At 35.7% G+C, this 25,886-nt stretch overlaps 1 pseudogene; it reads right to left on the reverse strand.

Annotated features, from left to right (window-relative positions):
- Nucleotides 1–21,888: 21,888 nt before the first annotated feature.
- Nucleotides 21,889–21,988, reverse strand: LOC113327447 (annotated as a pseudogene).
- Between the last annotated feature and the right edge of the window lie 3,898 nt (nucleotides 21,989–25,886).

Consider the following 25,886-nt stretch of genomic DNA (forward strand, 5'->3'; position numbering starts at 1 on the left):
AAATAACTAGTTGAAGAGTTGTTCAATTGCTTAGCTCTTTATACATAGACACAATTGAAACAAAATCGGTTTAATTCATTTGAATCCATTCATGAACAATATATCCACGGTTTGCAAGGATTGCATTCCTTATAATTTATTTGTTTAAGTTCATGAACTACCGATTTAAGAAAATAACCAGCTTGGGTACGCGTACCTAAGCAACCAGATTGAGTTGGTTTTGGTTTCCAACTCCGCAGAATTTTTCGGGTAAAAAATTTCCGCCAGTACGCGTACCTAAGGTGACTGGTTTATGAGTTCGTAAACTTAAAACTCAGCAAAATTTTCCGGGAGGAAAAATTCCGCCAGTACGCGTACGGGTACGCATACCCAACCTGTCTCCTTTACCAATTCCATATGCACACACTTGGTTTCCGGCACATGGATTTATTACACTAATGTGCGAACACACTATATATGCTTATATCCATATATGGTTACATAATCTCAATTTTACATTCCATTCATTAAAACATTCTTCTATAATGTTATAATAGTCGTTATTCACAACTATCATCATCAAAGCAATTTTCAAGATATTGAAATGTCATCATGACATTCGTCACGGGTAAAGATGAAAATGGTTAAAGCGAAATATTACCAACACATACTTCGAGAAATATATAGGCGAGTTAAACTCGCTCGAAATAGAAAATGTGCATAAATAAAAACTATCATACTTATACGTCTTTGTCTCAAGAGTAGGATATAGAGTAGATAGACTTTTGAGTGATAGATAAGTTCAGGTCTCCACATACCTTTTAGTTGGATGAAGTTCCACTAGTTCCTTGAGTATTTCTTCGTCTTCGTAAGATGATCTCCGTGGAGTCTGGAGCTCAACTACACTTAACTATCCTAGTCCGAAACTTAGCTACTAGTAGACTACAAATCAAGACATATAGTTTTGACAACTAAATTTGACAAACAAGCTTGAGATAGCAACGCTTGCGAGTTCGACCGAGCAATGCTCTAACAATCTCCCCTTTGTCAATTTTTGTGGCAAAACTATCAATACATATGGATTATAAAATAAATAAAACTTTGTATCTTCTCATCCGCATGCTTGATCTCCTTGGTTTTTCAACATTACTCGAAAACTTCGTCCTTTCCAAGTACTCCCATGATTCCATAGATGTTCAGTTCAGCTAATAGTTGTTGAAGATCCGTAGCCATAACAATGAGAAAACAAAATCTCTCGATCATTGTTATACAATGTCATAATATTATAACACAGTATCAAATTTCAATTGTATCACAACTTTGACAACAGTACTATGGTAATATGTATCACTCCCCCTTAGTTAATACTTGCATCTCAACATGAAAACCCCCCCCCCCCCCCCTTACATAATTCTACCCCTTTTTTTCAATAAAATTGGCAAAGGTACGAAAACAAGTGGGATCTTAATGAAATTTCTATGGAGACGTTTCAAGACCAAAGAAAAGTACATACAAACTTTTTTTAGATGCAATCATATAGCCGAAACTAAATGCATTCATCAAGGATTTTATAAAGATACAAGATAAGTCCTAAAATATTCCACAACCGCATTCCCCAAAAAGATATGGAAATTAAGTGCAAGTTCAAAAGAACTCTCCTCCATAAAACGTCATCCCCAAAATAAAGACAAGAGCGACCTTACTTTTACGTGAAAAGAAGGATTTCTTTGGACACCAAAAATCACAAAGGAATTGATTTTATATCCAAAATTCTCAATTAAACTAACCACAAGAGAACTCATGATTAATTTAATCGGAATACACAACCAAATTAACCATAAATGAATTCATGGTTAGTTTAGTTGGAAATGCTCACATAAGAAGACTTACGGAGCCGCACAGTATATACATAAAATATGGATCAGGGAAGATCAATATTGCGGAATAAACAAAGATTCATTCTATTTTCATCACTATTTGCATAACGACATATAATAGACATAATCTTTGTAAACAAAAATTCCTCCTATCTTCCATCAATTATTTGCATAATGACATAATAGGTTCAAATTTTGTATGTCAAACTTTCATCGATCTTTTATCAATACGTGCATATCGACATATGAAGGAGATAATTTTGACATCGTATGGGACAATCATAGTTCACGGACACAAACACACATATCCCATAACATATTGCAATATATAAAACCATAAAGATTAATACTGCAAACATCATCTTCCAAATAAACTTTAAAATTTAAATAAATAAATCTAAAAACATTGCAAGATGAAAACGATGGACATAGCTATGTGTACTCACAATAATGGCTATTCCAAACCCTAGTTATCCTTCTTAAATAAAAACAAGAATAAAAATTCTTATAAGAAGTTTCCTAGAAAAGAAGAAAATCAATTTTCTTTGATGACTTCATACCTTTGAAATGATCCATCATAAAAAGTATCACTGATATCCTTGATTTTTTTGACCGTAGAGATACCATGTTCATGAGTTAAAACATTAGTTTTTCGGTCAACTATGCGAGCAAGATGACTGTCTTTGACACAATCCAGGATGCCTTTCTTCTAGTTCATGATCAAGATTTTTTGATTGTCAAGGATTTTTTCTTGTCCATCAATAAGCTGGTTTATCTGCAATTGAAGGTTAGAAAGCTCGATCTTAACCTCATTCTGAACGAGAATTAAATTTTTGACAGATTCTCATATCCAAAAGTATCCTTTCAAGCATCTTCTTCAGAACCATTTCTTGAATAGGATTACACCTTTTAGGTTCTTCTTCCATCTCAAGATCCATCACTTCTCGAGGTTCATAGGAGTTTTCCATACATTTTTTTATTAGGGAAGGTAAAAAAAATATAGAGAAATATATATGTTTATAACAAGAGGAGAACATTCTTGTGGAAACCCTAAAAAAAAATCCCATGAGGACACGAACGCTTGTGGCCCATGAGAGGAAGACTAGTGGATCAAAAGAGTCCAGAAGGAAATACTTTCTGTTATTCAAATATAGTGTTTGATCAACTAAAAAATTATATGGAAGAAATAAAAAGGACAAGAATGTCTCATAAAAACACATCAAACTTACACATACAGATGGTAATCATCAGAGGACTTGAGCGTCTCGCAACTATCATCCTTGTAACCCTCAAGTTAGACACAAGGATGATCATACCTATAACTAGGTAGAAAAGTGAGACATAATCTCACCATGAGCCTTGAGAGAGGAGATGTGAATACCATCTGAGAGTTTGACCTTTGTATTTCTTGTCTTCTTTTGGATATTTCCAATTCAAGAAGAATTCACCATAGCCACTCTTGAAACTTTATTAGAAATAACTGTATGAGGATTAAGTCTAGGACCTATAGTTACTGGTTCTAGAGGATTAGATGAGAGAGGTCTCTATCTTTTAGCCTTAGATCTACCATGCTTATTCTCATAGACACAATGAATGTATGTCTTTGTAGTGAAAAAGATTTACACTGTGAAAAGAAACACGATTCCTGTAACGTTTTTGAAATGAGGGATCATTAAAAAAACTTTTATGAGAGTTCTGGTTTTCTGTAAGAATGAAACCCATTGTTAGATGATTTACACGATCGACCGTAAATCGAAGAAGATGTTGAAGATCAGACCCATAAAACAATGGTTAGCAAGATGATTCTTTTTCCCACAGAAAGAACAGGTTCGTGGAAGAGAACAATTTAAAAGAATCTGTTTCAAACCCATATCCCGTTTGGAACCCTGCTGATCAACTTTAGAAGGAACTTCCTTTGATGATTTTTTCTTCCTGTCAAGTGATTCAACTTGAGAATATGAGAGAGGCAAAGAAGATTTTCTCACTGAGACAGTGTTTTCCTTAGGTAAGGAGACAGTCTGTTTTTGGATTAGGCGAAGAGATGCCACTAGATTCTATTTTTTAACACGAAGGTTGTTCTCTATTAAACGTTTTTCTCTAATTGACCATCTTTAACAATATTCTCAAGGATACTAATTTTTTCTTGTTGAAACATAGTTTCCTGAATGAGTTTTTCGATATATTTTGGAAGGATTCAATCATTTTATAGAGTTCATGTTCACGTCCAAGAGACTTTTCAAATTCATCCAACAGTTGAGCATGATTGAACAAGTCAATCGTCTCAGTTGGATTTTCTTTATTTCTGGTGAAATTCCGTTCTTCTTTTGACATCCTTTCAATGGTCTCATTTTTAACTCGGGATTTGAAAGAATCAACTAAGGAGTTATCCTTTGAGGAATAACCAACGCACTTGACATAGTCAAAAGTATTGGACGTCATAGACTATAAGTAGATAGGAGATACGACTTTGTCCACAGAGTCAGATCTCTACAAACATAGACTTTTGAGGTCTTGAACGTGTTTTCCTGCTCTGATACCAGTTGAAAAAGCTTGGGTTTAACAACCTAACCCAATATTTCGATTAGCAATCTGTATGGACTAACTCCAATACACTTTCTAGAGAATCAAGTAGACAATCAGACTCAATATAAAGTAAAGTATATCAAAGAGTACAATAACTCGATCTCTCGATTTAATTCTTACTCAAGCAAATGGAAATCTGTGAGTCTTGATTAAATACAAGAGAGATAACTTGGTTGGTACCAAAGACAAATACCCAAGTGTCAATCAATGTAAATTAACAACCAAAGGTTGGGTATTCTAATTGATTGCGCACAACCTGTGATATTTCAATTATATAACAAAATATAATATGGAATAGAAATAACACAGACACCATAATTTTGTTAACGAGGAAACCGCAAATGTAGAAAAACCCCGGGACCTAATCCGGATTGAACACTACAGTATATTAAGCCGCTACAGACACTAGCCTACTAAAAACTAACTTCGGTCTGGACTGTAGTTGAACCCCAATCAATTTCACACTGTACAATTGCACTCCTTACGTCTTTGATCCCAGCAGGATGCTACGCACTTGATTCTTTTAGCTGATCTCATCCACAACTAAGAGTTGCTACGACCTAAAGTCGAAGACTCTAATAAACAAATCTGTATCACACAGAAAAGTCTACGATAATAGATAAATTTGTCTCCCATAGATAAACCTATGAGTTCCGTCCGTCTTTTGATAAAAATCAAGGTGAACAGGAACCAATCGATAACCCGGACTTATATTCCCGAAGAACAGCCTAGAATTATCAATCACCTCAAAGTAATCTTAATCGTATGGTAGCAAAAAAAGATATTTCGGAATCTCAAACGATGAGACGAAGATGTTTGTGATTTCTTTTTATCTTTCCTATCGGAGATATGATAGAAACGACAAGATCAGATCACTAAACTATAAGAGAAGTATTTCGGTCTGGCTTCACAATCCCAATGAAGTATTTCAGTCGTTAACCTACAGGGTCTCGATAAGAAACCTAAGGTCAAATGAGAATCAACTCTATCTAAACCAACTAGGATCACACGGAGGGTGTGGGATTAGTTTTTCCAATTGCTAGAGTTCTCCTTTATATAGGTTTCAAATCAGGGTTTGCTTTCAATGTTAGCTTAGTAACAAAGAATTATATATTCACCGTTAGATGAAAACCTGATTAGATTCAAGCTAATATCTTTCAACTGTTAGATAGAAACTTAACTTGTTATGCACAAATGAAATGTATTTCATTTAGGTTTGAGTTACCGTACCTAAACGTGTACACTTAGTTGGTTCACAAATAGTTAACCAATGGTTATCCATATGAGTACTTTCATATCAACCGTATTCATCTTCAGCGCAACTAGTTCAAATGACTTCAAAAGAACTAGTTGAAGAGTTGTTTAAAATCTTAGGTCTTAATACATAGATACAATTGAACCAAAATCGGTTTGATTCATTTGAATCAATTCATGAACAATATAGACACGGTTTGCAAGGATTTTATTCCTTATAATTTATTTTTTTAGGTTCATGAACTACCGATTTGAGAAAATAACCAGCTTGGGTACGCGTAAGTGTATGCGTACCTAAGCAACCGGATTGAGTTGGTTTTGGTTTCCAAACTCAGCAGAATTTTTCGGATAGAAAAGTTCCGCCAGTACGCGTACGGGTACGTATACCTAAGGTGATTGGTTTATGTGTTCGTAAACTCCAAACTAAGCAGAATTTTCCAGGAGGAAAAGTTCCGCTAGTACGCATACCCAACTTGTCTTCTTTACCAATTTCGTATGCACAGATATGCACACACTTGGTTTCCGGCACATGGATTTATAAACTAATGTGCGAACACACTATTTATGCTTATATATATAGTTAGTTACATAATCTCAACTCTACATTCCAATCATTGAAACATTCTTCTATAACGTTATAATAGTTATTATTCACAACTAACGTTATCAAAGCAATTTTCAAGATATTGAAATGTCATCATGACATTCGTCACGGGTAAAGATGAAATGGTTAAAATGGTTAAAGCGAAATCTTACCAACATATATTTCGAGAAATAGATAGACGAGTTAAACTCGTCTCAAAATAACAAATGTGCATAAATGAAAACTATCATACTTATACGACATAGAGTAGATATACTTTTGAGTGATAGATAAGTTCAAGTCTCCACATACCTTTTAGTCGGATGAAGTTCCACTAGTCCCTTGAGTAGTTCTTCGTCTTTGTAAGATGATCGTCGTTGAGTGTGGAGCTCAACCACACTTAATTATCCTAGTCTGAGACTTAACTATAAGTAGACTAGAAATCCAGATATATAGTTTTGACAACTAAATTTGACAAACAAAATTGAGATAGAAACGCTTGCGAGTTCAACCGAGCAATGCACTAACAAGAAATCATTTTAAACTATACATATAGCATTATACCTCAAAATTTAGTTTGTAGTATCCATTAAAATTAGCCGGACTAATTAAGATTTTATTTTTTTAGTTGTTTAAATGCGTTTGGGAACGGGCGAGGGGCAAAGCCCCACCACCCAAATCTACAATTTCGACTAGCCCCGGTGCGTAGCACGGATTACACACTCGTCTCCTATTAAGTAATAACAACTTTATTAGCTGTCATTAATGATCATAGCTATCCATTATTAGCTGTCAATTTCCACTAGCCCCGGTAACGACATGATGGTATTAAGATTCTAAACCACTCAATAATCATAGCTATCCATCCATAAATACTCTCTGATACCTTCGAATACATACACAATCCATAACAGCAGAAACAATTACATTAATGATTTTCTCGGTTCAAAAATCCTCACTGCTTTGAGGTGAAGTATAAACCCAACTCCAAAATCCATGTCACTCATCACCACCTCCATTGATCATCACAAATAGATGGCAGCAACAACGACTTCAGTCCCACCTTGCACAAAACTTCAATACGGTCATATTATTAATTATCTCAATCATATAAATCCCACTTAAACAAAATTCACCCTACCTATTAAATCAACCTGATTAACCATGATTTTGAAAGAAAAAAAACCCAAATGTTTTCAACTACATAAAACCCGAACTTTCAAATTAGTAAAACTCTAATATATATTATCAGAAATGAAGAAGAATACGAAGACCAGATGATTGTACATACCTTTTAGTTAATAATTTGACTGATTTAATCTATATAAATTAAAATTGGTTGTACCAATGGCTTGTAAGTTGTAGATTTGTAAGAGAAGGGGAAGAAGAAGGAAAAGAAAGAAGAGTAATAAGAAAATGTGGTTGTTATTGGCAGCTTAGACTGTAGCGATGAAGGTCTGCTAGTGCTGTAGGATGGAGGAGGAGCAACAAGGTTTCGTAGTTTATTGAAAAGGTATGGGATACCGAGGCGTTATCTCATTTGTGAGATCTCATCTCCGTCGTTCACTAAAAGAAACCGATACAGATTCAGACACGTGGGTTAGGATAACTCTAGCCATTACTAGAATTCATAAGGCCATTAAAGTAATAAGAATGCTCTATAACAGAAATTCCAACATAATTCGGTCAACTGTTTGAATTGACAGTCAACGGTAGTTTCAGGTACCATCCCTTAATATTCATAATGTTGGGTACCAAAGCAATGTGTTGGTCATTTGCTGAGTACCATCTATTGAATAACCCAAAAATAAGTGACTAATGATGGGTAATTTCTATTTATATTAAAATTAGTAATTAAACCTCTGTGCTCAGCGTTAGATAAGGTCCTAGAAAAGGACTCCATGTAAAGAATGAACAGGTAGGGAGATAAGAGGTTTCCTTACCTCAGACCACGAGAGGGATTGAAAGGGTTACAAGGGACACCATTAACTAGTATAGCAGACTGACTAGAACTGATACACTGGAAAATGATATTACACCAGGCCTCGCAGAATCCCATTCTGCGAAGGATGGCTATGAGGAAGTTACATTCAACCCGGTCAAAAGTCTTAGATATATCCATTTTAATCCCCATGAAGTCAGTCTTGCTTTTTTTACTTTTCTTTCTCATAGCATGAATTATCTCATGAGCAACAAGAATAAGTCGTTGTTTCACAAAAGCAGACTGATAGGGATAAATCAGCCTACTAAGAAAGGTTTTATCCTATCGGCTATGACTTTTGAGATTATCTTATAAACTACATTACACGGACTTATAGGTCTGTAGTCTCCAGGACGTGCTGGATGTTATACTTTAGGGATCAGAGAAATATAAGTGTGATTTAACCTAGTTAACATATGACCACTGTTAAAAAAAAACAGGACAGTATCTATGATATCCTTTTTGACAATAGTCCAGTTTTTTTGAAAAAACCAAGTCGGTAAACCATGAGGGCCAGGACTAGAATCTGGTTGCATGCCAAACAGACCCTTATGAATTTCCTTTTCAGTAGGAGGTTCCATGAGTTTTTTATTGTCAATATCAGTAATTAAAGATGGTACTAAGTTAACAATATCCTGATTAATGATTGGGCAAGAGGTAGTTAGGAGAGTTTCAAAGTGAACATTTGAAATATTATTTCTACCCTCAACCCTGTCATTGTTGGAATCATAAAGACCGTGAATGTTATTGCGTCTTTGGCGAATTATGGTGTTTTGGTGAAATAAATGCGTATTGCTATCTCCTAAAAGGATAGTGTTTTCCCTACCTTTTATTTTCCAGAGTTCTTCTCCATAATCATGAAGTTTTTGAATCTCTACTTTAGTGTCAATCAGAGTTTGGTCATTAAGTCTAACATTAGGAGTTTCCATAATTCTATCTAACTGTTTATTCATCTTGTTTAAATTATGATTTATTTTACCAAAAACATTTCTGTTCCACATACTGAATTCCCTTTAAACAGTAGCTAATCTGTTAACAAGGACAAAGGCTTTAAATCCCAAAAAAAACTTAAGGGTTTATGCCCTTCTTGAAAAAAGATTGTCATGTTTAAAAGAATAGCAGAATGATCAGAGCCTAAGTGATTTAAGTGTCTAAGAATGGCAGAAGGAAATTGGGTTAGCCAAAGTCCATTTTCCAAACCTCTATCAAGCCTTTCCTCTATGTGATTTTCGCCTTTTTGATGGTTAGACCAAGTGAAGGGGAAACCTAAGAAGCCTATGTCCTTTAAACCTAACTTGTTAAACATAGAGTTAAATTTCCTTATAGTAGTCCCATTAGCTGGGTTACCACCTTTTTTTTCAGAACTGTGGAGAACAACATTCAGATCACCCAAGACACGCCACGGTTTATTCATGCATTCACCCATTTGATTAACAAGATTCCAGGATAAGTATTTTCTATAGTCCCTGTAAGGGATACCATACATACATGTGAGATACCATACATATTTGGATTTATGATCCCAGACACTACAGTTGATTTGGTTGTCATCTTTATATAAAAATTTCAGAGATATGGACTTATCCCAAGCAACCACAAGGCCACCAGCATTACCTATAGGGTCCTGGCTAACTATGTTATAGTACATAGAGTTAATCATAGTTTTATCCACAAAGTGATGTAGTTGCTTAGTTTCAGAAAGGAACAAAATATTGGGAACATGGGCCTTGACAAGTTTCTTCAGTTGTTGTCTAGTATTACTAGGATCTAGGACTTGAAAATTCCATGACATTATCTTAATAAATTTCCAAAAATACGAAACAGCAGGATAAACAAAACACAAAAAATTTAGGGTTTTAATGTTGGATAAAAATTGGGTGTCATGAAAGGTGATAGTAGTTCTCGATTGAAAATTGCATAGGATGAGAACAACAAAGTAGTTAAAACTGACCTAGACATCGTTGATCTCCAATTGATTTCCAGAATAATATCCAACACCGTTTGCCACTTTTGTACTTTGTCCTCTAACAACTTCCACCACTTTATTAGCTTTTGTCTCCTTTTGGGACTTGATGGATTTTCTGCTATTATCAAGAGAAATGGTTTTTTTATTGGATCCTGTTTGAAAGATAAGATCAGAGGGTTCATGATTAAGGATTGGAGTTAGGGACCAAGGGTTTGGGTTTTTAATAGGGTTTGTGGATTTTCTAGTTTTTCCTTGGTGAGAATAAGGACTGAGTACAGATTTCCTTTTCCTTTCATCATCAAGGTGGAGAGACTTAAAATCATGGTTGAAATGACGGGGAGAGGAAAATTTTTGGGTTTTTCCTCTTTCCCATTTGCTAGATTTAGAAGACGAAGGGAAATTGTTGGGGTAGATAGTCTGAGGGTATTGTGGGTTTGGTCCGAAACCCGGAGGATAAACCGAATCCGGACCCAAAACCGTTTTAGTAACATTTGTATTGTTATCACGGGATTGAAATGGGGTATAAGAGAGACTTTCAAAGTTTTGGGCTTGTAGATTTATGGTTTTATTGTTTGCAGAAACACGGTGAAGAAGCGATCTTGGGACATAATGAGTTATGATTTTACCAGATTTATCTGTCTGAGTTTTGGGATCACACTTCCTCAGAGATGGCATCTTAGGTTGAGAAGTAACACGAACACTGTTAGAAATATAGTCAGACAAGGTCAGTTCTGTTGACCTTGACAGTATTGTCCAGTTTGTCTATTACAGTTGTCTCACAGCTGTTCGTGCTCTTTTCCCCTCTCTCTGTATTAAAGGTGTCTGAATTCTATTTGTCTCTATAATCAAGAAAAGTTACCCAAAATATCATTTTACAGTTGAACACCATTTTTACATGGTATCATCTTCTTGGTTTGATCCTTAAAACATCAATATCAATTAAACATCAAATCAACATCAATATTACTTAAACATTGTTTGAATATCAATTAAACATCAGTTTCTTCATCGATTTCATACTGTTTTTCATCTTTTTCACATCAAAGTTTATAGATCTAGATTCAGTTCTTGAAATTTTTTTTTCTCAATTTCATGGCGACTACAAGAAGTATGGCTCACAACAATAATCAACATTAGTTCACTCATAATCCTTGGGGAACTCAATCTAATTCTTCCGCTGCTTCTCATTATGATAACTCATTAAATATTTCTTTTCCTTTTACCAACATTTCCAATTTCGTCTCAGCAAAGCTTACAGGTCTGTATGATTATGTTGATGGAGAAATTCAAGAACCTCCAAAAGAAGTTCTTGTTGATAGATCTGCTACTGTAAATCCAAGATGGTTGTACTGGAGAAAAGCTGATCGTTTTGTTACAAGTTGACTTAAAGCTACTTTCACTGAAACAATTTCAGGTGATGTTCTTGGTCTTTCTTCTGCTCGTGAGATTTGGTTATTTCTTGAAGCAAGTTTTCGAAATCAATTTACTGCTCGTCGTAATATGCTTCGAAATCAATTACATGGTGTTCGTAAGGGTAATCTGTCTATTATGGTTTATTTGCATAACATCAAAACAATTGCAGATTCTCTTTCTGCAATTAGTGAAAAGGTTATTCAGTCAGATCTTACAATGTATGTGCTAAATGTCTTAGGAAGAGCTTATGACAATTTTTTGATTTCTGCTAATAATCGGGAATTACCCTTCACATTTGCTGAATTAAAACTGGATTAATCAATCATGAGCAGTGGTTATTAGAACAAGAATAAGACAATTCTATGGGTTTAGACTCTCAACATCCAGCAACCTTTTATAACAGAAATAGCAATAACTATAGCGGTGGTAGAGGAAAACCAAAGCCTAATTTCTCAAATAGCCAATTTCACTCTGGTTATTCTTCTCATGGTGGTATTTCTTTACACAATGGTAATTCTGGTTCTTTTAGTATTCCAACTGGCAGCAGATTAATGCCAGATTACTCCAATGTTGAGTGTCAAGTTTGTAGACATCTAGGACATTTTGCAAATAAATGTTATTACAGATATGCACTTGATAATAAGAAATATCACTCTGCGAATATTGCTTCTGAAGAAGAAGATTATCAAGCATTAGATTCATCTGTCAATTTTTCTACTGTTGAGAAAGAATTTGCTGGTCTTGCTATGAGTAATGTCTCAGTTACTGAAGCTCTTTCAACATCATCATCTTCTCATTGGTTATCTGACTCTGGAGCAACAACTCACATGACAGGAGATTAGTCATTGTTGCAGTCCTTTTCTCCTTATGCTGGCAAAGAGAAAGTTATGGTTGGCAATGTAAGTCTTTACCAATTTCACTTACTGGTACTTCAACTCTTACTACACCTACTTCATGCTTTACATTAAAGAATGTTTGACATGTTCCACAAATGAAGCATAATCTGCTGTCTGCTGCTAAGTTTACTAGAGATAACTATTGTTACTTCAAATTTACTCCTAATGGTTATGAGATTAGAGATTTACGCACACATATAGTTTTGGCTCAGGGTGCTATGGTCAATAATTTATATCATATATCTCATTTTACAGTCTTTTTTTTATCCCATCATGGATATGTGTCTCTTGTTTCTTCTTCTGCTGATTTATGGCATGCTAGATTGGGGCATCCTGCCACCAACATTGTTCAATTACTGCATAAGTCAAACCATATTGTTTTAAACTCTCCTCCTTCTGCTTATGTGTGTGATCCATGTCAGCTAGCTAAGAGAAAAATGTTTCCTTTTTCTTTATCTTCAACTCACTCTCTTACACCACTTTTCACTTGTTCATTGTGATGTATGGGGACCTGCTCCAGTATCCTCTCTTTCAGGGTATAGATATTATATTGTTTTTATAGATGATTTTAGTAGATTTACTTGGATTTATCCAATGCACTTGAAATCTGATGCAATTCAGTGGTTTTCTCATTTTAAAAATCTTACTGAAAATAGGTTTTCTACTAAAGTCATTTCCTTTCAAACTGATGGAGCCTATGAACTAGTAAAAGGACCATTTAAATCTTTTCTTTTCACACATGGCATTCAACTCAGAGTTTCGTGTCCAAAGACACCTAAGCAAAATGGTTTAGCAGAACGTAAGCACGAACATATTACATAGATGGGAAATTCCTTGTTATTCAAAGCTTCTTGTCCTAAATAATATTGGTTTGATGCATTTTCCACAACTTCATATCTCATTAACAGAACTCCTACTAAACTTTTAGCTTTTAAATCTCCCTTTGAAGTGCTATTCAAATATGTTCCTGATTATTCTGTCATTAAACTCTTTGGCTATGTTTGCTATCCTTTCTTAGGTCACTCTAGAATTGATAAGCTATCTCCAAAGTCTGTTAAATGTGTCTTTATGGGATACATTTCTACTCATAAATTATATAAATGCAATAATACAATCTCCAAAAGTTTCATGTCATGTTATTTTTGATGAAACTCAGCTTTATTTTTCTACTTCTATTGCTTCTACTGTTGAAGAATGTACTTCTGTTGTTTCTCCTTCCTCTACTACTGTTGTCACCAGGTTTTGTCATGGCATTTATAAACCAAAATTATTCCCTGATCATATTACTAATCTCTCAGTCAAATATCCATTATGTACTGCTTTTGTTTCTCTTCTAAAAAGTCATCCTGAGCCCAAAAATTTTAAAGAAGCTTCTAAAAATCCAGATTGGATTGTCTCTATGAAATATGAGAAACTTGCTTTGGATGATAATGATACTTGGGATTTGGTTGCTCCAACACCTGGCATGAACATACTTGGTTGCAAGTGGGTCTACAGAGTCAAATTAAAGGCACATGGCACAATTGATAGATTTTTTTTTTTGCTTAACAATCAAATTTTATTAATCACCAAAGGAATTCAAAAAGTTACAACTCTAGAAATGTAAAGGCAAAAAGAATCAAAAAGAAGCCCATTAGGTGGCTTTTAGAAAAGTATAAAATAAACTTTGTCTGGGATTTCCAGACAGTCCAAGAAAGATGGTTTACTACCATATACTCTTTTTTCTCCCCTACCAAGAACTGCACCCCTTTTTGCCATGTTATCAGCTGAGAAGTTAACTTCTCTGTAACTATGTGTGAAGCTCCAGGAAATCACAACATCACAAATCTTCTCCCATCTTGTTATTGCAAACCAGGACAGTTTCTTACTCTGGAAGGAATTTTTAACAGCTTGAGAATATGTTTTGAATACAAGTTCTTGGAATCCATTCTGTATTATATGCCCATTCCCCTGTAATTAGTATTGCAAACACTACTTCATAAAAGTTAGTAGATATGCCAATCCCTCCGGAAATTGCAACCACAAATTCCCCTGTGTGCATTCTCCCAACAAATCCCAAACCATCCATACCATGGTTTCCTCAAGATGCACCATCACAGCACATCAACAATTCCCCCTGGATTGGTAATTGGAAGTAGACTTCTTTGATTATTAAGCTCTTCACCCTTCTGGTCCTTAATCCAAAACATTTGAGTACTTGCAGATCATATCGACTATTCCACATATTTGCTTTCATTCTGATATCACATTCAGATATGACTTTCATTATCCACTTCTTAGTGGCATTGAGATTACATTCCCCTTTACCATAAGTTCAATCATTTCTGAAGAACTAAAGTTCCTTCATAGTGGCAAATGCACTCAACAACCATATTTCTTTGATAGCCGGACTCTTGTTTTTTGCCAGAACCAAAGTTCCTTCATAGTGGCAAATGCACTCAACAACCATATTTCTTTGATAGCCGGACTCTTGTTTTTTGCCAGCTGAAATATATCCTCAAAAGAACTTGCATTTTTAAATTTAAAAATGCCACCAAGCCAGCTCCAAATAATCTCACTATAATTACAATGCCAAAGCATATGGTCTCTTGTTTCCTCCCTTCTTCTGCATAATATGCATCTTGATAATATATTAAACTTTCTATTCTTCATATTATCATCAGTTGCACAAATATTTCTACCCAGTTTCAAAATATTACTATAAATACTAGGGTGAATAGATTTGTGCCATACCTTTTTTGTCCAATGCAGAGAAAAAAATTTGTGTCTCATGATTTCCACTGCTGAGGCTACTGTAAAATGGCCTATGATGGTTCAAGTCCATATTCTCTTGTCTCTACTTCCACTCACTACTGATAAATCACATATACTAATTCTTTCCATGAGTTCAGTTGGAAAAATCCATTCACCATCAAGTATAAAGTCTGACACTTTCATATCTGGGAACTGCAGCATATAAGCATTGTCAGGGTATAGTTCTTGCAGTGATTTTTCCATCACCCATCTATCTTTCCAAGAAGAAAAATTACTTCCATCACAAAAAATCCATCTAGTGTTTTCCTGCACTTCCCCAATTATCCACTTTATTCCTGGCCAAACTGATGACTTTTTGTAGTAAGTAATCCATTCACCTTTTTTTATTTTTGTACTTGGCTTGAAAAAAATTTGAAAAATCTTCATTACCATTTTGAATTCTCCACAGTAGCTTAATTAAAAGAGCTTTATTGATGATCTCAAGTCTTGTCAAACCAAGACCACCTTCACTTATTGGAGAACAAGTCTTATTCCATTCCAGTGTTATCATTTTTTTTGTTGTACGGTCCCCTGACCATAAAAAATTCCTAATTATTCTTTCACACTTCCTTATTACCCTTTTAGGCCACTTGTAAATTGACATTGAATATATTGGAAAGCTACTCAGAATTTTTTTACCAGAATGAGTCTTTCTTAAAACGATAATAACTTGCCTTTCCAACCAGCCAATCTCTCTTGCATCATATCCACCACACTCCAAATATGTTGAGTTTTAACACTGCCTTGAACTAACATTACCCCCAAATACTTATCTGGGAAATCAAACAAAACAACTTTACATTCTTCAGAAATTTGCACTCTTCTATTTTGGCAGGTACCACCCATGAAGCACTTACTCTTCTCTAAATTAAATTGTTTCCCTGATGCACCTTGATACTTGTTAAGTAGATTCATTAGCTTTCTAGCATTCTTTTTTTCACCATTACAAAAAAGAAAGATGTCATCTGCAAATAAAATGTGTGAAGGCTGCACACCTCCTCTGTTCACCATAGCTTTTAGACTGCCATCTTGAATCATTTTTGTAATATTCCTGCTAAGGATATCTTCAGCAATAATAAAAAGCATGGGTGATAGTGGGTCACCCTGTCTTAAGACTTTGCCAACTTGAAAGTAACCTTCAGGCCCTCCATTAACTAACACTGATATTCTTGCAGATTGTAACAAGATTTGCAGCCAGTGTTATCCTTTATCTGATAAACCAAAACTGCTCAAAGCATGAAACAAGAATTTCCAGCTAAGGGAATCATATGCTTGAGTAATATCCATCTTTAAACCAAAATTTCCACCTCTCCTCTTTGTTTCAATTTCATTTATCATCTCAGAAGCACGAGCAACTTGATCTTGAATTGTTCTTCCTTTTATAACAACTTCTTGCTGAGGGGAAAGTATTTTATTTATCACCTTCTCCAACCTTGTAGCCCATATTTTGTTAAATACTTTGAAACTGAAATTCATAAGACCGATTGGTCTGAATTGTTTAGCTTTTTTTTGCATTATTCATTTTTGGGAGTGACTTCAAGAAGTTAGCATTTAAACCATTTGGAATGAAACCTTTACTCCAGCAAAACTGAACTGCCTTTGAGAATTCAAGACCAATTACTTCCCATGAGAATCTATAAAACCATCCTGCAAAGCCATCAGGACCTGGAGCACTTTCAGGATTTAAATCAAAGACTGTAACTTTAATTTCTTCATCAGAAGGAATGGCATTAATCATGATGTTGTCTTCTCTAGTAATAACATTTGGAATACTTTTAAAAATACTCTCATCTATATTAACATCCTGATATTTGAATTTTTCTTCATAGTGATTTACCAACTCATTTGCAATCTCTTTTTGATCAGTGAGAATAATTCCTGCATCATTTTCAAGTTATGTTATCATACTATGAGCTTGTCTTAGTTTCATCTGGATATGGAAATATCTTGAATTAGAAGCACCATCTTTTAACCAACTCATTCTTGACTTTTGCTGCACAATCTCTCTTTGTTGTTGTAGTAAAACTTCTTGTTTACCCCTTACAGTAACAAGATTATTCAATAAAGTAGTATCAGAGGGATCAGTATCAGATGCAGCAGTAGATCTCATTGCTTCATCTTCTATATTCTTCAGCTTCTTATTAACATCGCCAAATAAAGAACAATTCTATTCCTTCAAGTCAATTTTTAATCTTTTCATTTTACTCATAAAAAAAAATAGGATTACCTTCAAGACATTTCTCCCAAGACTGAGCAATTATATTCAAAAATTCAGGATGAGTTTTCCAAACTTTCAGTGCTCTAAATGGAGTTTTCTTTGGCTTTGGGATGTCAGAAGACCCTCCATATAGAGTACTATCAAGGTAGTTAATATCGGTTGTACAGGCCGATATTAAAGGTTTTTATAGGGTATCGGGAAAAACCTTTACGATACTGAAAATATCGGCGATACGAAGGAGAAACGATAAAAACGTGTGTATCGTCCTGTACGGACCGATATATCGTTATCACTTGTACACTGATAATATAGGTTTCACTTGTACACTGATATATCACTAATGTATTTTGTCTTTTGATTATGATTTCTTGAACTTTTAGTTCAAGAAAGTAACTCCACTAATTTTGCTAACTTCATATACGATTATGGTGGATGCAATTACTGTAAATGTGATGTTGATGGGCTAACATACATCCAATGGTTGGTTCCGTTGTTGATAGTATAAGGCTCTAATCAAACACCTCTTATTTTTTAAGGTTGAATTATGTTTACTACAATTATTATTTTTTATTATGGTTATATCAATATATTTTTTGTTTGATAAATAATAAATATTAAAAAAAAATCCTAATGATGTATCGCCTATAAAAATAGATATTATCATTTGTATAGGTGCATAGGAACCGACCGATACGATACCGATACACGATATTAAATACCTTGAGTATTATGGTCTGAAATACCTCTACTACCAACTTTGTACCCCCAACTAGAGAACTTTTCTAACCATTTATCATTGAAGACAAATCTATTTAGATTGCAAACAATTCTCTTTTTGCCAGCTCTATTATTACGCCATGTGAATTGCAATCCATTTTTAGGTTCTTGGATCAAACCACAACTATGTAGAAAATTGTTAAATTCCAACATTGATATAAGCGGAGGCTTTAGACCATCCTTGATAGACACATTTTTGTGTCTAATTTGTCTCGATTCTATATATTGTTAGAGCTCATTTTTGTACTTATTATGGTGTTTTATGTGTGTGTAGGTATTTTTGGCCAATAAACATTTTTGGAAAAATCGGCTCGAAAAATTGTCTAAAGCACCTGGAGAAAATGATATTGGCACCCCTACTCTGGATAGGGGGCACCCTTTATCTTCACCAGAATTTTGGCGGGAAAAACTGAATTCAAATTCAGTTTTGCAGCGGAATTTTCAGGGGAGATTTTGCTGGAGTTTTGGCTGGATTGAATGGGCTCTTTGGATTGGATATATCCTGTTATGACTAAACAGGGCTGGTAGGTGTGATTGGATCGAATGAGTTGGGCTAGATAATCCGGAAGAAGAAATCAGAGGTGTGGAGTTTCACAGGACTGTTGAGATTTCATGAATCGGATTTGGAGTGATTCAGTTGCATATTTTTGTTGGGATGGAGTTCTTAAATCATAACAGGGTTGGTGTGTATGTTTGGATCAAGTATTTTGGGCTGAAAATTTTTGTTGGAGCGAAACAGAGGAGCTGGATGTTTATCGAAGTTCTGTTGATGACTAGGAGGAGATTTAGTCGGATTTTGACGTGGAGATGGATTGGAATTTAGTTGATGAGTCAAAACAGGATTGGTATGAGCTTTAGATTCGATAAAACAATGACAAATCTTCGTTTGAGAAAAAAAGGGAAGTGAAGTTATTATCGTACTTTCTGGTAATATATATGGGAGTTGGAGAGATTCTGGAGAGGTTAACTATATTTGGGACTCTATCTTACCTTATTTGAGAATCTTACAACTCACGGAACCTCGTAGAGAAGCTTGGAAGGGAAAGAAATCCCGAGACTTGAGGTTGTGGAAAGATAAGAATAGCCGAAGATTTCTTGAAGTTCAATCGACATGTGGGCTATAAAAGGAGTTGGGATAGCTCATAGAAGACCTAAGTACACTTTGGGGAAGTCTAGAACATATCTGAGCATAAAAACACCAAGTTGCAGAGATACAGGCGAGAGGAAGAAGAAGAACACAGAACAGCAGTAAGAGACAGTCGCAGAATCCGTGGCATTTTCTTTCAAATTCAATCACTCTGTCACAATTTCTGTAAAAATTATTTAGAGTTCGCAACAGTTCTGTGTTAGGGTACTTTTTAACAGTGGTTCGTAACAATTATATCCGTTTACAAACACGCTGTTTTATACCTTCTCTTCTTTTTAATCAACTTTTGAGCAACAAACATGTATTTTGAGAAAGTGGTTAATATGAGGAGCTAAACCCCATTTCTGAGGCGATAGAGGAAGCTATTTTTCCAACAAAAAGTGGTATATTCTTATTTATTTATTTATCGCAATTATTTTTATGATTGTTTTGCCTTGAGTGAAAATTGTTTGAATGATTCTTGTTAAGCAATTGTTATTTCTTTTGATAGAGCATGCTTGGACCTAGGTTTTTGATGTTCTATGCTTCGGATTTACACTTGTTATTTTGAGAATCTATTTGTTGTAATAGTTTAGAATCAAATTGAACGAAAAAATTGCACGAATATAAATATTGGATTAAGTCACTTTGAACTTGAAAAATAGTGGAATCTTAGCCTCAGTGTTCTTTTAATATTGATATCAACTTTGATTGAGTTTGCTATAATTTTTAGTGAGTTTTATATTTTAATATTAGAATTTAAGTCTAATTAATATCCTTCGCAAGTCTGAGAATCGAACCACTTTTACCACTATCTACAAATCACATCAATTTTTGGCGTCGTTGCCGAGGACTTGTTTTTAGGGTTTTTAGATTTATTATTTATTTATTTATTTATTTTTGTTCTTTTTTATGTTTTTGGGTATTTATCTTGTGTCTACAGGTTCTGGATCATAAAGAAAATTGAGCCAAAGAGTTTGGTGATTTCATAAAGACTTGGAGCTAAAGATTAAAGCAAAAAGAACAGAAAAGAAGACAATTTTATTTTAGAAAATTTTAGTTTAGGGTTTGTTTATTTTCTTTTAGAAAAAAAAAATGTATTAAGGTTTATTATTTTTGTAATTTTTCTTTTTTTTTTGGACTTTTGGACTTGGGGACATTATTTTTTTATTACCCTACGGAAGGGTACTTTAAATATAAACTGTTTGCAGAGAAGGAGGACAATTACGATATTGTCTCTGCACCTTGGGTTCGTACACTTGACATCGGAGTCAGTGGCCCGAGTCGACTACAACCGATTCATCCCACATATGGAACGGGAGGTAAGATTCTAAACACTCGCGAATCCCCTGTCAGCGAGTTACTGGACTCCTTCGTATGCATATATGTTGAGGACTGAATACGGACATTTATTTTTCTAGTAAAGGGCAAGGCCTGGCCATACAAGATAAGGGTTCGGATTTCATCACCGTTCTCTTCTTTCCCGCTTTAGGAACACGTAACCCACGCGAACCTAAGCCTAAAATTTTGACTAGAACGAGACCGACAGGGTAACGAGATTAACAGGAAAGTCATTTGAAAAATATTGGTTACTCTTTTAAGCATACTTCGAAATTCTTGACGGTTTCTGTAAGTTGAATGCGTGACTGCGCCGCTTTGTAATACCGGTGAGGCCTTGGGTATCAAAGCTCCACCGAGATTCCCTCGCCTCTATTCAACTTAATTTAACTCGGATTGATTCCAGAGGGGTTTGCTTAAATTGTAACGAATTCCCTTCCGAAGGATTAGAAGCTGGTCTAGAAACAATATAAGTGGAGCCGTCATGCTTTTTGTTTGCTAGAAATCAATAGGTTTGATTTGGTTGAGTCGGCCTTGATCTGTGTTTTCTTACCCTTCCAATTTAGAAAATTCTATTGTATGCCTGAACGTAAAAGAGACGCACTAGGTAGATTTGTTAAAGAGAAACCTAGTAGTTCGAAGCGTCTCGATTACCTTAATCTAGAGAGTCCGACTTTTGAAGAGTCTGTTTTTGAACGTCCGCTTGAGGAGACAATCCCTAATATTCGATAGTGCCAGAAATGGCAACTTTAAAAGCTTTGTTGAATCCGACTAGGACTACTCGTCCTTCGTGTATTAAGTTAGCTGAAACGGAGGCACCCTATGAACTGAAACCTGGGACCTTACAGATGCTCCCAATCTTTTTAGGGAAAGAAAATGAAAACCCCTATTACCATGTTAGGGATTTTGAGGAAATTTGTAGTACTCTAAGAATTAGAGGCTTAGATGATGATGCTTTGAAACTTAGGTTATTCCCATTTTCCCTGAAAGATAAGGCCAAGTCGTGGCTATATAGTTTGGACTCCGAGTCAATTGAGACATATGAACAACTTACATCTGCCTTTTTCAATAAGTTTTTCCCTAGGCACAAAACATCGTCTATTAGGACGCAAATATGCACATTTTCACAACAAGAGGGAGAATCTTTATATAGGTATTTGGAAAGGTTCAATGATTTATTATCCCAGTGTCCTCATCATGGTTTAGAAAAGGTTAGGCTAGTTCAGATCCTTTATGAGGGTTTAGATTATTCCACAACGACCATGGTTGAGTCTCTATGCACTGGTATTTGAAAACCAAACTGTTGATGCGGCGATGGAATTTTTTAATGAAATCGCCGAAAAAACCCAGCAATGGGAAAATAGTAGGGCCCCAGAAAAAATTCTTTTAAGTAGAGGAAACGTTAATAGGGTAGAAGGAGGCTATGAATCAGATGCCAAAATTGCTGCTATAGCAAAAAGGTTAGAAGCTTTAGAAGTGGGCCAGACTAGTGGTAGAGTGGAGCCTTTTTGGGAAGGCCAGAATATTGAAGAGCAAGCCAATGCTCTTTATAATAACACTAGATTTGATAACCGTCAAAAGATTGACCATATTCAGAAACCTATAATCCTGGTTGGAGAAACCATCCGAACCTTTCGTGGTCTAAGGGCCAGAGTCAAGGTCAGTTTAGTAATTCTAATGCTCCCCCAGGTTTTGGCTATACTAATCCTTCAGGACTAGCTCAGTTTCAGAATCAGTCAGATAAGAAAATCCTAAGTTTAGAGGAATCTCTCGCCTTGTTAACTCAGCAAACTGCAAAATTTCAGTTATCCGTAGAACAGAGTCTACAAGCTAGTAACAGGATAGGACAAGAAAATAGTCAGGCTATTTCCGAGTTAAAAACCCAGGTTGGTCTGATAAGTGATTCTTTGAGAGAAAAAGGTAAGTTTCCTAGTCAAACACAACCCAACCCTAGAGGAGTTCATGAATTAGGTGCAAAACCATCGAATCAATTGAATGTGTTAGAACCCTTAGGAGTGGTAGAGTTGTAGACAATAAGGTAACCATGCCCGATAGTGAACATACTGTAGTTCACCCCTCAGAATCTCACCTCTCAGGACCAGTAGCTGAGGAGACTGATAAAGTTTCTGATGATGTGAATTCGGTTCCTGAAAGGTCTGATTTTATGCCTAGAGCCCCATTTCCCAAACTATTAATACCAACAAAAAAGGAGTCGAACTTTAATGACATATTGGAGGTTTTTAAGAAGTTACCATAAACCTTCCTTTATTAGATGCAATTAGGCAAATTCCTGCTTATGCCAAGTTCCTTAAGGATATGTGTACGCGAAAGCGAAAACTTAGCGTCCATAAGAAAGCCTTTTTAGCTAGTCACGTAAGTTCAATCATTCAGAACACCACAACTCAAAAGTACAAAGACCCAGGTTCTCCTACCATTGCTTGCACAATAGGTAACTTCCGGGTAGAAAAAGCTTTACTTGACTTAGGAGCCAGTGTGAACTTACTGCCATTCCATGTATACTTACAGCTAGGACTTGGTGAAATGAAACCTACTCAGATGACACTGCAGTTAGCTGATAGGTCTGTTAAAATCCCTCGAGGTGTTATCGAGGATGTTCTTATTGAGGTCGACAAGTTTATTTATCCAGTGGATTTCGTGGTCCTAGATACCCAACCTGTCCCTGACCCAGAGAACCAGATACCTGTGATTTTAGGTCGCCCATTTTTAGCTACGTCTAATGCGATCATTAACTGTCGAAATGGTGTGATGAGTTTATCTTTTGGTAATATGACTATGGAGATGAACATTTTTAATGTCAGTAAGCACCTCATGAGCTAGATGACACATGTGTTGAAGAGGTGAACATGATAGAAGCCTTAGTTCAGGAGTCATTACCAAACATTTTGTCTGAAGACCCATTAGAAAGTTGTCTATCCCATTTTGGTTTAGATTTTGACGACGATAGCACTATTGAACAGGTGAATGCTCTATTAGATTCTACCCCGTGTTAGACACTGATAGATGGAAAGCTAGGTTCGAACCATTACCAGTTTCTGAGACTACCCTAATTCCTTCTTTAGAAAGCCCCCGAAGTTGGACCTTAAACCACTACCCGATACTCTAAAGTATGTGTTTTTAGGCCCATCTGAGACTTTACCTGTGATTGTAGCTTCCGATTTGGATAGTGATCAGGAAAGTAGGCTAGTAAATGTACTTCAAGACAATAAGGAAGCTTTAGGGTGGACTATAGCAGACATTAAGGGTATAAGTCCTACTGTGTGTATGCATCAGATTCATTTAGAGGAAGACTCCAAACCTTCTAGGGAGATGCAACGTCGACTGAACCCTAACATGAAAGAGGTAGTTCGAAAAGAGTGCTTAAGTTGTTAGATGCGGGTATTATTTACCCAATTTCAGACAGTAAGTGGGTCAGCCCTGTTCAGGTTGTCCCCAAGAAATCAGGTATCACTGTAGTCCAGAATGAATAATGAATTAATCCCAACCCGAGTGACCACGGGATGGCGTGTGTGTATTGACTATAGGAAATTGAACAAGGTCACAAGGAAGGATCACTTTCCCCTTCCTTTTATCGACCAAATGCTAGAGCGATTAGCTGGACATAGTCACTATTGCTTCTTAGATGGCTACTCCGGTTATAATCAGATCGTTATTGCCCCAGAAGACCAAGAGAAAACCACTTTTACCTGTCCCTTTGGTACCTTTGCGTATAGACGCATGCCTTTCGGGCTATGTAATGCCCCTGCAACTTTTCAGCGTTGTATGATGAGCATATTTTCTGATATGGTAGAACGGTTCTTAGAGGTCTTTATGGATGATTTTTCAGTGTTTGGTTCATCTTTCGATGAGTGCTTGCATCATTTGACATTAGTGTTGACTAGGTGTAAGGAAAAAAATTTAGTGCTTAATTGGGAAAAATGCCATTTCATGGTTAAATCAGGAATTGTTTAGGGCACATCGTCTCTTCAAAGGGTATAGAGGTAGACAAAGCCAAAGTTGACCTTATTAAGACTTTACAGGTCCCAAAAACCGTAAAAGATATTAGGTCATTCCTAGGGCATGCAGGTTTTTACCGTCGATTCATTAAGGATTTTAGCTTGATTTCTAGACCTCTTTGCAATTTGCTTGCAAAAGATGTTAAGTTTGTCTTTGATGATGCTTGTTTAGAGGCTTTTGAGAAGCTTAAAACTTTACTCACTACTGCCCCGATAGTCCAGGCACCTAACTGGAACCTACCCTTTGAGATTATGTGTGATTCTTCAGATTATGCTATAGGCGTTTTTAGGACAACGAGAAAACAAATTACTTCATGTGATTTATTATGCTAGCAAAACTCTGAATGATGCCCAAATGAACTACACAACTACCGAGAAGGAACTTTTAGCCATCGTGTTTGCCTTGGATAAGTTTAGGTCCTACCTATTAGGTTCTAAGATCATAATCTATACAGATCATGCTGCTTTGAAATACCTTTTATCTAAGAAGGATACCAAACCTAGATTGATTAGATGGATCCTATTGTTACAGGAATTTTCCCAGACATTAGAGACAAAAAGGGTGCAGAAAATAGTAGCAGACCACTTGTCTAGGCTAGTTGTTAGTTCCCCTAGTGATTCCCTTCCTATAAGGGATAGTTTCCTGATGAACAATTGTTCTCTGTTTCCTCACCATCACTTGGTATGCAAATATAGTGAATTATCTTGTTACTGGTCGAACCTCAACATTGGGGTAAGCAAGATCGTTCTAGGTTTTTAGCCGAGGTTAAGCATTTCTTTTGGGACGATCCTTATCTGTTTAAGTATTGTCCGGACCAGATTATTAGGAGATGTGTATCTGAGAGTGACCAGTCTAGTATTATCTCCTTTTGTCATGAACATGCATGTGGGGGTCATTTTAGTGCTAAGAAGACTGCTGCTAAGATTTTGCAGTGTGGATTTTACTGGCCTTCGTTGTTTAAAGATTCCCATAGTCATTGTGTTTCTTGTGAGCGTTGCCAGAAGTTAGGAACCATTTCCCGTAGAAATATGATGCCTTTGAACCCTATTTTAGTGATTGAGGTCTTTGATGTGTGGGGCATTGATTTT

The sequence above is a fragment of the Papaver somniferum genome, unplaced genomic scaffold (assembly GCF_003573695.1).
Source record: "Papaver somniferum cultivar HN1 unplaced genomic scaffold, ASM357369v1 unplaced-scaffold_10, whole genome shotgun sequence".
Taxonomy (NCBI): domain Eukaryota; kingdom Viridiplantae; phylum Streptophyta; class Magnoliopsida; order Ranunculales; family Papaveraceae; genus Papaver; species Papaver somniferum.